General features: G+C 38.5%; 1 non-coding gene across 1 annotated transcript; it reads right to left on the bottom strand.

Moving 5' to 3' along the window:
- Window positions 1-8,322: 8,322 nt before the first annotated feature.
- Window positions 8,323-8,434, bottom strand: LOC126068202 (U6 spliceosomal RNA). The gene has a single exon (XR_007515574.1). It is a non-coding gene; the product is annotated as a U6 spliceosomal RNA (small nuclear RNA).
- Window positions 8,435-11,805: the final 3,371 nt, after the last annotated feature.

Raw genomic sequence — 11,805 nt, 5'->3', positions numbered from 1 at the left:
TTCTTAGTCTGTCTTAGTCTGGAAGCTCAGCTGAAACCTGTCCACCATGGGTGACCCTGCTGGTATCTGAATGCTGGTGGCATAGCTTCCAACATCACAGCAACAGGCAAGCCCCCACAGTATGACAAACTGACAAACGTGGAGGATATGCATACGGAAAGGGGAAAAGTAAGGCAAAATCTATTTTGGGGGGGAGGGTGGAGAGATTAAGAGGTTTCTACATAGCAGAGATAAATGCACTGATACAGAAAAAACTGTTATCATTTTCTGATATTTGTAGCTTATTGTTAAATGGCTCCATCTCTTTATTTTCTGACCTTTGATCTTTCTGGCTAAAATTTCAAGTCTTGTATATAGGAAGCCAATAGAAATCTTGTTCTGAAATCTACCTCATTTGATGTTAATAGAGCCATTTTATTTTTCTTCGTATTTTCATGAATTATTTTCTATCACTTTACTTTTAACCTATGTCTTTAGTGAGTTTCTTGTAGAAAGCATATCATTAGATCTTGCTTCTTCATCCCGTAGGGCTACCTATGCCTGTAAATTGTGGTGAATAAATCATTTACTTTTAATGGAATAACTGATGTACTTGAATTTTAATTTCTGCTTGCTAGTTGGTTTCTATTTGCCCTATTCATTTTTTTTCTTCTATTTTCTCTTTTTCTTCTTTCTTTTGAATTGAGTATTTCATGCGTTTTTAAAATTTCTGTCTGGTTTTTAAGGTTTACAGTATATACAGACTCACTTCAAATAATATTACTTTAAGTATAATGGAAGTAACTTACAATGGTACATGTCCCATTCCTTACTTCCATCCTTTGTTATCACAAATTTTAATTTTAAATATTAATTTTAGTTCAAATAATCTTAAATGTCATAAACCCCACAATACCCTTTACTATTTTTGCTTTGTCAGTTGTCTTTTAGAGCAAGGAAGAGTTAATTTTTTTCTACCTACATTTTTACTATTTTTAGAGATCTTTATTTCTTTATACTCATTTCTGTCTGATATCATACTACTCTTGCCTTAAGAACGTCTTTTAACATTTCTTGTAGCACAGGTCTGCTTGCAATGCATTCCTTTGTATTTTGTTTGTCTAGAAAAAGCTTTGTACCTTCATTTTTCAAGGTAACCTGTCAATATAGAATTTTGGGTTGCCAACTTGTTTTTTGGCTGTGAGTACTTTAAAAATGTCACTATATTGTCCTCAGGCTTGCATAATTTCTAACCAAAAGTCTGCTATAATTCTTATCTTTGTTCCTCTCAATATAATGTCTTTATTCTCTGTCTGACTTCCAGATTTTGTTTATATTTTTACTTTCCAGTAGTTTGATTATGTTGTATCTAGATGTGTGTGTGTATATACTAATTTTCCTGCTTGACTTCTTTTTTAAGCTTCTCTGATCTGTGGTTTTATGTCTTTCATTATTTTTGGAGAATTATTGGTCATTATCTCTTCGAAAATGTCTTCTGCCCTATTGTAGATTGAATAGTGTCCCCAGGAAGGTATGTAGAAGCCCCAAACCCTGACCAGTAAAAGTATCCTCATTTGGGGACATAGACTTTTTCTTTGCAGATATTATCAGTTACGTTAACAAAGTCATACAGGAGTAGCCCATTGTCTTCTAGTAAATTGCGACCCCTAGCAACCCTGTAGGACAGAGTAGAACTTCCCCCAAAGGCTCTTCAGGGAGTGGCTGGTGGATTCAAACTACCAACATTTTGGTTAGCAGCCAAACGCTTAACCACTGCACCACAGGGGCCCCATATAGTAGGGTGGGTCCTAATTCTAATTCTTTCTGAGTAGCATCTTTTAAAGGAGAATGAAAACCACAGAAACAGAGTCATGCAGGTGGAAGACAGACACCATGTGACAAGAGGCAGATGCTATAAGCAGGAAAGGAACACCAAATTTTGCCAGCGGCCAGCAGGAGGGAAGGATGGAACAGTTCTTCTCTCAAAGTCCTCAGAAGCTATCAACACAACTCATACCTTGATTTGGATTTCTAACCTCCAAAACTGTGAGAAAATAATTTTTTGTTGTTTAAATCCACACGCTTTGTGTTATTTTGTTACAGCATCCAAAGGAAACTAAGACATCTATTGTCTTTCTTTTTTTCTGAACTTTAAATTAAACTTATGTTAGATTATTTGCTATTGTCCCATATCTTTTCTTTCAATTATTATTGTCCATTTTCGTCTGACTCTTTCTTAGAGTTTCTATCTTCTGAAATCCTCCACTTGCTCATGTACTTTTGTACTAGGTCTTTTAAAAAATTAATCACAGTTATTTTAAATTTCCTGTATTATAGTTCCAACATGTTGGTCATTTCTAAGTCTGGTTGTATTGATTGCTTTTTACTTGACAATGAGTTGTTTTTTCCTCTCTTTTTTGTGTGTTCTGAAATTTCTAATTGAATGTCAGATATCCTATGAAGAACAATAGAGACAAAGGTAAATTGTATTTATACCTGAAAAAGGGCATACTTCTTTGTCAGACCATAGAGTATGGGATTGATTCAAACTAGTCAGGAATTCTACCACCTGTTAGCTTGATGTACTGTGGCAGTTTTGGTGCTGCTATGATGTTGGAAGCTATGCCACCAATATTTCAAATGCTAGCAGGGTCACCCATGGTAGAAAGATGTCTGCAGAGCCCCCAAACTAAGATGAAGTAGGAAAAAGGCCTGGAAATCTACTTCTGAAAATTAGCCAATAAAAATCTTATGAATAGTAACAGAACATTGATATAATGCTGGAAAATGAGCCCCTCATGTTAGAAGTAAAAAACAAGGATGTCACTTTGATGACTAAGGATCACCTAACCCAAGCCATGGTTTTTTCAATTATCTCATATGAATGTGAAATATGGACAATGAAAAAAGAAGAAAGAAGAAGAATTGATGAATTCAAATTGTGGTGTTGGCAAAGAGTATTGAATATACTATGGACTGAGAGAACAAACAAATCAGTCTTAGAAAAAATATGACCAGAATGCTCTAATAAGCGAGGAGAGCAAGACATCAGCTCAATTACTTTGAACGTATCATCAAGAAAGCCCAATCACTAGAAAAGATGTAGGGTCAATGATAGTGGGGGACGCCTTTGGTGAGATGGGTTGACACGGTTACCAAAACAATGGACTCGAACAAACCAATGATCATGGAGATGGTACAAAACCAGGCAATATTTCATCCTGTTGTACATGAGATTGCTATGAGCTGGAGCTGTCTCAATGACAACTAAACAACAGCCACAATAGTCAGGATTTAGATTTAAGTTTTGTTGTCGGTATGGTTACCAGCACCACAGTCTTCAAATTCCTCTATCAGTGGGCTGCATTGCCCTGTGGTTAGAGTTAAGGCTCAATTGTCTGAGGGTTTTTCTGTGTTCAGTTGTCCCTGCATTCCTGCATCACAAAGTAATCTCTTTCCATGCACTTTTCCTTGCCCCAGAGGTAGTCTGCTGTTGCTTCTTAGTCTGTGCTAGGCTCATGTTGTAGTATGGGTGTTTTCTATTGTTCTCCTCCCCTCTCAGTCTTAGGAACTCCTGTGTGCCTAGCCTTGGAGGTGGGGCTTTATCAGTCTTTCTGCACCTCTTAGCCACAGCAGACAAGTTCTTCTTTGTATTTGACATTGGCCTTGGTTAGTTGTTTCTTGACCTTCCCAGTAGTATTTAACCTTTGCTTGGGAAAGAAGAGTTGCTTCTACTATCACAACAGCTTTTACTTCTTAGGGGAAAAGAGATTAAAAAGCAGACAGCTTTGTACCTATCCTCCAGCAATGACCAATCACCTCTTTAAAACTTGCACCACTAAGTGGAGCCTCTCTGATCTCTTGCCTTTCTCTCAATCTTTTTAGCTCCTGCTGGAGGCTTATGGGAAAGAACTTAAAGTGAGTGTGAACTCCACTTTTATCTAGAGTCCCCACCTATTTTTGACTGACACATTAGCCCATATTTGGCCTTGAAACTTTGTTAAAATTTAATTTTTTTGACAGAGATTCTTCTTCCTGTGTTCTGCCACCGGTAAGAGAATCTGTGTGTCCCATTTCTTTAGAAGGGCTTTTTCTTCAGGTTCCTTGGTTGCTAGAGGCATAGCAAAAGAGGCAAAGGGGGGCACTTGCCCCAGGTGCAAGTCCAAGGGGACACCAGAAGAGGCACAGAATGACATTTTGAGATGCTACAAATATGAAAAGCACCTGACTGAGGCAGCTGGACAAGAGAGCAGAAAGTGTTTCTGCGGACACTCACCACTATCAATGTCTATTCATCGTGAAATTGGAGGAGAGTGCAATTTAGAGATTACTCCTGGGTGCTCATTACACTTGCTACATGTCTGCTGGTTGCTTTGCAACCTCAACTCTCTGATAGGTTCAAAGTAATGATTCTATAGTTATTTGGAATTTTTTCAGTGTTAAGGTGGGAGCAGCATCCTTTGTGAACTGCCCACCTTTTGGCTAGCAGCCTAGCTTTTAACCACTGTGCCACCAGGGCTCTTTATATACTCTAGGAAATAGAAAGTCCCTGCCCACTCATTTTTTAAAAAATTGAAAGCGAATGCCTTTAGTTGGGACATGCCATAATTCCTCCATCCTCAATTGTTTAACCCGTTAACTCATTGTTGATTCCAACTTGTAGAGACCTTATTAAAAACTCATTGCTGTTGAGTGGATTCCAACTCATAGACACTCTATAGGACAAAGTAGAACTGCCCCATATGGTTTCCAAGGAGCAACTGGTGTTTTGGAATAGCTGACCTATTGGTCAGCAGTCAAACACGTAACCACTATGCCACCAGGGCTCCAGAGACCCTATAGGACACAGTAAAACTGCCTCATAGGGTTTCCAAGGCTGTAATCTTTACAGAAACAGATTACCACATCTTTCTCCTGTGGAGTGGCTGGTGGGGTTGGAAATGCCAACCTTTCATTTCACAGCCAAGGCTAAAACACTGTGCCACTAGGGCTCCCTCAATTGCTCAGATTCATGAATTTACCTTATGATTTTTCCCTGGGTTCTCAGCAAATGAAGACACTGCAGTTTACAAACCCTGTTCTAGTCCAATATTTTAAGAAATCTGGTTTTGTCATAACCTCAAATTAGTTAAAATCTTACAGGAAATTTGAAGATAACCAATTCATTTGAAATGCTGAGTTGAATATGCAGTTCATCTTTAACTTAAAATTTTTCTAGCCTAGTCATCTATGTTAAAAAGTTCTCCCCCTGTATATAAATTGTCTTGTATATGTTCAAACACAGAAAGAAAAAAAAGGTTAGTACTTTCAAAAATAGCACGTAAGGAAAGGAGTCCTACATTGTAAGCTACAAGTACAAAAATAAAAATCGTGACTCACTGATTTCCAGCTTGAACCCCCATATTTTAAAGTTTTTTTTTTTTTTAATTCTAAAAAGTGGAGTTAAACAGTCAAATAAAGGATAAATGTGTCTGTGTATCAGCTTATCACTCAGGCACGACTGTTTGATTAGGACCTGGAGGTGCACAGCTGCTGTAAAACAGAGCACCTGATTCTAGCTGTTTCGTCAATCTGTTCACTCACTTTCAAACTCTTAGGAAGAAAGTATTTTAATTTGTTGACCTCAGGACCAGGATAAAATGAAAAAACATATATTTACTTTCATAAGCTATTTAGAAGGTGCCTAGCTACCTTGGAATTCCAGCTGACTACGATCAGCTTATTTAAAATAATAAAATCAGAAGCCAGAGCAATCTCAAAAGTTTTCTGTCCCATGCCCCTACCTTCGTGTGGGCAGATATCCAAATATTCTAACCAAGAGGCTGGCTGTGTTGTATCACAAATTCCCCAAGGGAGAGATTCTATAATTTTTCTTTTTAGTTAATTTTAGAGGTGAATTTCTCACTCATGGGGCCAGGGGTTCATATATTAGCTTCATATCTTGGAAGCAGACAAAAAGTGAATTGGATCATTTTTGTTTAAAAAGTTCTCATCAGGAATAAGGGTATCTGGCCTGCATTTAGGACTATTAAGAATATTCATGAGAATGCAAACACCTCAGCCACAGTGTTTCCTCTCTGATGCATGGCACAAAGTAAGTATATCAGGCAGCTATTGTCAAGATCATAAACCACTCCTGAACTCAGAGATTTATGACAATAAGCATTAATTTGGCTTATCCAGTCCAGCCTTGGCTGATTTCTCTCTGTCAGGCTCTTCAGGAAAAGGGGCAGTGGCTACCTGGCACTTGCTTTACTTATGATAAATCACTGCTATACAAGAGGCAGGCCAGGTAGTGCTGCAGAACAATGATCCACGTCAAAATTCAGTGGCTTCTAAAAGTAAGCATTTTTTTTTTCCCCCTGACTTGTTGTCTTCTGGTCAGCTTGGGCAGCTGTGCTTCGGGCTGTGAATTGGCTAGGCTTGGCTTCAGGCTTCAGTTTGGGTTCAAGTCTGCTTCACCCTGCCCATGTTCTTCTCAAGATATATCTCTGAGAAAGAGAGTCAAGCTAAAGCAGGCAGGCACATTTGAACTCTCCATTTGCATCAGGCCATTCACATTCCTTCAGGTAAAGAGAGCCACGTAGCCAAGCCAAAGCCAACTGGGTAAGGAGGTATACTCTGCCCCAAAGAGGAGGCTGAAGCGAGAATAGTTGCTGAATGACCCTCCAATGTATTCCAGTACCAAAAACCCATTGCTGTTGAGTTTGATTCCGACTCACAGCGACCTTATATCAGAATAGAACTGCCCCATAGGATTTCCAAGGAGCAGTTATTGGGTTCAAACTGATGACCTTTTAGTTAGCAGCGGTAGCTCTTAACCACTGCAGCACCAGGGCTCATATATTACAGTAAAGCACCCACATATTTGTTGTTGAAGGTAATAATCACTATAGATAACATAAAGCTGAGACATGCATGGTTTAATTTGATCCTCAAAAGATCCCTTTGAGAAAGCATGGGAATTACCCATATTTTACAGACAAGGAAATTGAGAGGAGACTTAAGTAATTTCTCAATTACATGTAGCTTTTAAGTGTGTGAGTCAGTAATTTTGCTTAGTGACAAACTTGCTTTGATTATCCTGGAATCCATATTTCTGGGTTCATGGAATTGGCGTAACCTACCCAGGTCCAGAAATACCACAAGTAAGTGGCTTTAAAGAACAGAAATTTATTTTCTCACAGTTAAGGAGGCTGGAAGTCCAAATTCAGGGCCCCAGATATAGAGGAAGCCTCTTTCGCTGTCAGCCCTGGGGGAAAATTCCTGTCTCAGCTATTGCAGCCCCAGTGTCTTCAGTTCTTTGTTGATTGTCATGTGGCATCTAACTTCCCTCATTTGTGGTTGCTTTTCTGTGTCTATGCTACCCCTTCTAACGCAGAAGAGATCGAGTTTAGGGCACCTCCTACACGGAGATGGCCTCAATTAACATAGGAAAGAAAATTCTATTTCCAGACAGGATTAAATCCTGTTAGGATTAGGTCAGGATTCCAAAAATATTTTTGAGGAACACAATTCAATTCATAATGCCCATTAATCAGGCCTTTCTGGCTTCTTGTCCATTTGCGCTGTGTTGTTGGCCTCCAGCCATTGTTCAGATTATTCAGCAAATGTCTGTTCTCCTAAATGTCCATTTGTCACTAATAATCTGCTTGGTTTCCTAATCAGTGATGATGTGCCATAAATGACACCTACTATTAAAATTATATGCAGTTCAAGGATGTATTTGTTCAGTCCTTCTACTAGTATTGACCTAGTCATAGTAACAGAGTAGTGGGGCAAGATAACAGCATGACTTTAAAGGAGGCAGAAAGTGCAAACCCCAGAATAGCAAAGGCACCAGTGATTTCAATTACCCTATGAAGTAATTTATCCTACATTACTTAAGAGAAAAGTGAGATTCAGAGAAGTTGGTTAGCTCATTCCAGGTTGCTCAGATCACAAGCCTCAGACCAGAATTTATCTGATTCCTAAAAGGACTTCTCACCTACTACTCTGGATTATCTTCCATAAAAGGCCATAATCTAACCCAGGTCTAACAAACCTCCAATCTAACAAAGTTCCGCCACCTAAATTAGGGTGACAGAGGAACTTTCGGAACCTTCCTACAGGGAAGCATCCTGAACACATTGCCATGTTAACCCTCCTAATTCATTATTTATCACACACATACACACACACACAGACAAACAAACCCATTGCTGCCAAGTCGATTCCAATTCATAGCAACCCTATAGGACAGAGTAGAACTGCCCTGTAGGGTTTCCAAGGAGAGGCTGGTGAATTCAAACTGTCGACCTTTTTGGCTAGCAGCTGAGCTTTTAGCCACTAGGCTGCCAGGGCTCCAATACAGAAACCTTCACAAATTTGTGTGTCATCCTTGTGCAGGGGCCATGCTAATCTTCTCTGTATTGTTCACAATTTTGGTATCACATGTGTTATCGAATCTAAACTCTTCCTCTTCACTTGCAAGCCCTTCACTGGCCAACTTTGTCTGCCCTAAACAGATAACATTAAACCTGGTATGAATTTCAAATACCGTCAAATCCTGCCTCTCACAGACAGTATCCTTTCTTCAATACACTGACAGGTCATAAATTTACTGTCCACTTGAATACATCCAGGACTATTATAAAACAACTCAGGGAATTGTTAGACATTTAATTGCAATGAAGTGTTTCCTCAAAATATTTAAAGAAAACCACTGTTTTTTATCTAAGTCTTTTACTGGTCCCTCTAGCTTTTCTCCACGGCTTCTCTGCCCCCCCCCAAAAGTCTACCTCTGTGTTCTGTTTTCTCTATATGATAAAACCCAATTAAACGGCACTCAAACATCTGTCCTGTGACACTTATAAAGTGCTATATTTGGGTCTTTTTTTTTTTCTTTTACCTTGAGCCCTGGTAGCACAATGGTTAAGAGCTCAGGGTGCTAACCAAAAGGTCAGCAGTTTGAATCCACGACTCACTCCTTGGAAACCCTATGGAGCAGTTCTATTCTGTCCTATAGGGTCACTATGAATGAGAATCAACTCGATTGGCAACGGGTTTTAATCAGAATCAGTCACACAAATCAAAAATCTATTTCTTTAAATAAAAAAGGTAGAAAGATGTTACTAAGTGAAGCTGCAGTCCTTCCCCCTCTCTCTACCTCCATTGGAAAAAAACAGACAGGAAAACAATTATAAAAAGAGAATCATAATGTGGTAGAAATTATATGAGTCTAAATGACAAGTGATATAAAAGGTAGAAAGATGTTACTAAGTGAAGCTGCAGTCCTTCCCCCTCTCTCTACCTCCATTGGAAAAAAACAGACAGGAAAGCAATCATAAAAAGAGAATCATAATGTGGTAGAAATTATATGAGTCTAAATGACAAGTGATATGAGTTCTGCCAATAGCTAAATCACTGCGTGATTTGGGGAAAGTTATATCCAACATTTTCCAGTATCTCCTAGCAACTCCACTAAGATCATAAGTATCTCAGTTGCGATTCTTTTTCCTGCTCCCAAATCTATTCTTCAAGTATTTTCTTTATTTAGAAAATGGCGTCACCACCATTCACTGAATACCTAAGCCAGAAACCTGGGAATTCTCTTGGCTACGTCCTCTCTTTTTCCTGTTGCTGTTGTCGTTAGGTGCTGTCTAGTCAGCTCCGACTCATAGTGCCCCTATGTACGACAAAAGGAAACACTGCCCATTCCTGCACCATCCTTACAATCATTGCTATGATTGAGCCCATTGTTGCAGCCACTGTGTCAATCCTTCTTGTTAAGGGTCTTCCTCTTTTTCACTGACCCTTTACTATACCAAGCATGAAATTCTTCTCTAGGGATTCTTCCCTCCTAGTAACATGTCCAAAGTACATGAGATGAAGTCTTTTCATCCTCGCTTCTAAGGAGCATTCTGGCTGTACTTCTTCCAAGACAGATTTGTTCCCTCTTCTGGTAGTCCACGATGTATTCAATATTCTTTGCCAACACCATAATTCAAATGCATGTTTTTCCTAATACATTCAAATAATTACCAAATTGTGTCTAGTCTACCCCCTTAATATATTTAAAATATGTCCTCTTCTTGCTATGATGACTGCCACCATCTGGTCCAAGTCTTAATGCCCAGGCAACAATCTTCTAACCTCTTTCCCTATGTCCGTTCTTGTCCTCCTTCAGCCCATCCTCCTCATAGCAGAGTACTGTATTCTGTTTGTAAAATGTTGACTTAATCATGTCCCTCCTCTACTTAAACCCTTCAAAAGTTTTCCACGGAAGTATAAAATTCTTAATAACACCTACATCTCTGTAAATCTTAGTTTCTCTTTCTCTCTCTGTAGTCAAAACAATCCCCAACCTCAAGTCACAACTGTCCTTCCCACTTTTGTTTCTACAGCCACACCAGCCTTCTTTCATTTCCTTATTCATGATTAGTCCTGCCTCAGGATATTTGCATGTGTTCCCTGTGCCTAGAACTATTTTGATCTTTCACACTCCATATATGTGGTGATAAATCTCTTACGCATCTTTCAATTCTTAGCACAATGTCATCTTGTCAGAAAAGGGTTTTTAATGCCCCGTATTAGTAAGATGAGCATAGTGATAATTAAACTATGTCCACAAGTGATTTGGCATTCCTCCTTTCAAAAAGTGAAGCCTAATCACACAACTACCTTCTTGAGTGTGCATGCAATTGTAAGAAAAATTGCCCCTGACTCATTTCTAACAAATAGAATGTGGTAGAAGTGATATTGAGAAATTGATGAGACTAGATCATAAAACATATTGCTATATCTCTTGGATTCACTCACTCTAAGGGAAGCCAGATGCCATCTCATGAACACACTGAAGTAGCCCAACAGAGAAGCTCACATGGTTAGGAACTGAGGCCTCCTGCCAATAGCCATGTACATGAACCATCTTTAAAGTGAACCCTCCAGCCTCAGTCAAAGCCTTTTGTAACTGCACCCCCAGTTGATGTCTTGACTGCATCCTTATGAAAGACCCTGAGACAAACCATCCAGCTAGGCGACTCTCAAATTCCTAACATAGAAATTGTAAGATAATAAATAGTTATTGTTTTAAGCCACTAAGTTTTTGGAGTAATTTGTTATGCCACAAATACAGCTATCAGTTTCCCCAGCTTATGTGCTATTAGGGCTTTTTTTTTCATGATACATTTTACGATTATGACTAAATTCTACTTTTCATAATTACTTGTTTAATAAGTGGTTCATCTGCTTGTGATAGCAAACTCCATGAAGGTAGGGACTGTGTACATTTTTGCCAATCATTTTGTCTTTCTTCATGCCTCCCCAAGACCTTCACAAACTGATGAAAATAATAGCTCTCAATAAGTATTTATTAACTAAATTAATATGTATCTGAATTAATATGTCATGACACTACAAAGAGAGGCAAAAACCTGGTTATTTAATGAGTGGTATTTTGATGATTGATTTATTTATTATGGAAAATTAGAAAAATAGATATCCTTATGGCAGAATGATTAAAACTTCCCTTTTAATGGTTCCTTCTGGTAACGAGATAAACTAGTACATTCCTGTGAGTGTCTGAGAAATGATGTTTTTACCAATAAATAGAAGCATCCAAACCAACTCAAAGTTTTTAAAAAGACTGATATTTAAAGTAACAAAAGCATTTAAAGAATAAGTAGTTTTCATGATAAATGGCAGGATACCATAAACTCTAAATTCCTAGTTTCATCATAAAGAAACCCAATAAACATGTCATTGTCTTTTCAATAGATCACATAGCACTGTCTCAGAGTTTCTGAGTTTCACACAGTATGAAATACACTATTTAGAGTAATATTT

Source organism: Elephas maximus, chromosome 26, assembly GCF_024166365.1.
Source record: "Elephas maximus indicus isolate mEleMax1 chromosome 26, mEleMax1 primary haplotype, whole genome shotgun sequence".
Taxonomy (NCBI): domain Eukaryota; kingdom Metazoa; phylum Chordata; class Mammalia; order Proboscidea; family Elephantidae; genus Elephas; species Elephas maximus.
This window is presented reverse-complemented; position numbering and strand designations above follow the sequence as displayed.